Below are 3,265 nucleotides of genomic sequence, written 5' to 3' on the forward strand. Positions count from 1 at the left end.
GCTGAGGGGTCTGGTGGGCAGGGGGGCAGGGCAAGGTGAGACATAGGGGGAGGGTGGGGGTGGAAGGCCCTTTCCGGGAAACAAGATGGTGTCAGTCAGGGAAAAGAAGGCAGAGGGACACCAGGAACTTCTCAGGAACTGGGAATACAAAAAACAAAAATAAAAGTAAACACAGATGGGTGGCGGCATATAAACAGAGCTCCGAGGGAAGGAGGCGAGCAAAAGAAAGAAGGAAGGATAAAAGAGGAAGAAGAAAGAACTCACAGGAAGCAACAGCAGCTCGGAGGGGACATGGTGTACCCAGGAGAGCCACAGAGGACAGGAAGCCGGAGACCAGCACGGCTGAGTAAACATGGGGCGTCTGGTGGCCCTGCTCTGGGGCCCTGGGGCGGATGAGTGTGACCCTCCAGAGGTGACGGGGCCAGGTGAAAGGCCACCCTTCACCAGGTTAGGGACACCTTGGGAAGTTCTTCCTCCCTCAGCTAGCTTGGGAGAGTTCAGACAGCAGCCGCCAGCCCCTTCTTGCTCTTGGCTCAGTTCTCCCAACAGGGGAGGGCTGCTGCCCCCAGAGGAGCACTGAGCTACAGTGAGGCAGGACAGGTAATTAACCCACGGTCAGCCCTGGAGAGAGCTAAAAGAGGCCATGTCACCGCTGCGTCCCTGGGTGCCACAGACAGAGCTGATTCCGCAACCCGGGAGCCCAGGCTCGGCTCCTGGTTGTGGATCCCGGGGCCGACGCAACACAAGGAGGTGATTTATCCCTGGGAGAAGGGTGAAGGGTGGTGGGCAGGACGGCTGGCCGAGAGTCAGGAGAGCCCGCTGCCATCGGGCCTGGCCACCCAGCTCCACTGCTGGGCCTCTGTGAGTCTTTAGTAGCGCTGTCACCTGCTTCCTCTGGGAGCGAGGCCAGATCTGACACGAATCTGGTCACAACTCACAACTCGGGACATCCCTAAGAAATGACCAGGCTTCTGTTAGGAACGCTCGGCTCCGGGGAGGGAGTGGGTGGGTGGGGAGTTCCCTGCCCCTTTCCCTGGGACAGAGGAGGAGAATCAGCGATGACCTGGTCTGCTGAGCTCCTGGAAGTGGCTCCCACGGAGGAGCCTTCATGGGCACCTTCCCCTTCTGGAATCCAACTTCTCCCCTCTGGGGCTCTCTGTACCCCCTTCCTCCCACAGGGACTGTGGGGACAGAGACTCACTTCATAACCTGCTGGGGGGCTTGGGAGGTGGGCAGAAGAGAGCAGGGGTGACTGACAGCAGGATACCACGGCTGCAGCAGGAAGTATAAATATAAAGTGGCCAGTGTAGGGCTGGACAGAGGCCATGTGAAACACGGTACGTTCCGGCCCCAGCGTAACAAACTGTACCAGCCTTTTAGAGGGCTGGGAGCACCGAGGAGGGAGGGAAGAGAGCAGAGGTTCCTTGGAGGTTGGCCCACTTCTCCCCCAGCTCAGGCACTGCAGGGAAAGTCCCGCTGCTCCCTCTGCAACCACAGGAAGCCGTCCCTGTTCACACTCTGTACCCAGTGTTCCTCTCAATGGCTCCAGCCTGGGAGGGTACGTGGAGGGGGGCAGGCAGCCACACCAGCCCAGGTGCCATCAGGGGAAGTGGCAAGCATCACGACAGGGATGCCCAAAGCCACAGCCTATACCGGTGAGAAGAAGTCCTTGCCTGAGGTCACACGGACCAGTTGTTCTCCAGGGTGGGACCACAGTGCATCCAGAACTGGGCAGAGCTGGGCACTCTCGGGTGTAGTAGGTAGGAGCGGCAGGCCAGGGAACAGGCAGTGCCAGCGCCCGGGGACATTCAAGGCTGCCCTCTGTGCTTTGGTTGGCTCTGGGTGGGCCAGGCTTGGGCACTATCCCTGGCCCCCCTCTCAAAACTTGTCCAGCCTTAAATATCAGAGATAATGCATGTAAAGTGCTGTTTTGTGGTGATGTCAACCCCAATGAGTCACCTCCACCCTGCCCCTCCCTCTCCTCCTACACAGTCAGCTCAAGGCTTAGAACCTCCTGGGAACTTGCTCCTCGATCTCCACCTCCTTGCCTCTGAGTCCCCATAGCTGTCACCCACTTTTCATACTTACCACCTGCTGGCTTTGGTTATTATTTAACCCCACACACCCTGAGTTCGTGTCTGCAACCGGCCCGACAACTACTGGAGGGCAGGAAATCACTTCAGTACACCCAGTATTAATTGAATATCATCTCGGGTGCCAGGCTTGGCCTGAGTGAGATGAATTGGGGGCAGGGAAGAGGCCTCAAAGGAGAAGCAGACTTTGTTTCTGCCTCAAGGACCTTCTAATCTGGTTAGGACAAGACTAGTAAACAGATCGCTAGAATAGGAGACAGGGCACACACTGTGCGTGGGAAAGGTACAAACTGATTGTGCTGGGCCTGTGGAGGAGAGGGGAATCCGATTTGGCTGGCTCTGTTTCAAGGGCGCTTGGTGAACTGAAGCTGGACAGGCGGCCAGGCACGGAGGACCAGTGCCCCTGGCAGGGACGTGGCACAGCAGATGGGGAGCTGGGAAGGACACAGAAGCAAGGCCCTCAGGAATCGCGTCAGACTTTTCACGACTCCTTAGCAGGACCCCACTACAGAGCTTTCCCTGGCATAGAAATCCTTTGGCCCCTTCAGGGTAAGGGGAGCGTGGGACTTTTAGGACCAGCGCTGCAGACGGACGGGCAGGGAGAAATCTCAGCTCAGAAAAAGTCTCAGGGTTTGAGGCTATGAAAAGGGAAGGGTCAGGCTCTGGAGGCAGTCTGGGGGTCATCTGGGCTCTCTCTGCCTCCAGCATCCTGCCAGGGGTTTCCCAAGCTGTCTCATAGGGCTGGGCTCGCGTTGCCAGCGCTGGGAATCCCTGGAGTCCCCGAGGCCCGGCTTCTGCGAAGGATCAGTGAAGGGGGGCGCTCCCCGGGGACCTCTGGAATCAGCCCCTCAACACCAGCTTCCGTCGTCACGTGACTGCATCCCAGGTGTCTCCCTCTGTGGCTGGCTTGTCCCCGGCTTGCTCCTCTAGACTGCAGGACGGGGAGCTCGGGTGCCACGCCGGGAGAGGGGTTGCTGCTCCCTAGTGGACCCCCGCGCCACCTGCCCCCATCAGTGCTAATCCGGGGCCCACACGAGTCTGGGGTCCCACCAGGGAGCGATTGGCCACGCAGAGGTCTGAGCCCTCCGAGCCTGGTGAGGGTGGGGCCCCCGCGTACCGAGTTGGCGCTCCAGCCCCCCTGCCCAAGCGCGCTCGCGACGACGGAGGGCTGC

This window comes from Fukomys damarensis, unplaced genomic scaffold (genome assembly GCF_012274545.1).
Source record: "Fukomys damarensis isolate Sample0158 unplaced genomic scaffold, DMR_v1.0_HiC HiC_scaffold_20, whole genome shotgun sequence".
Lineage (NCBI taxonomy): Eukaryota > Metazoa > Chordata > Mammalia > Rodentia > Bathyergidae > Fukomys > Fukomys damarensis.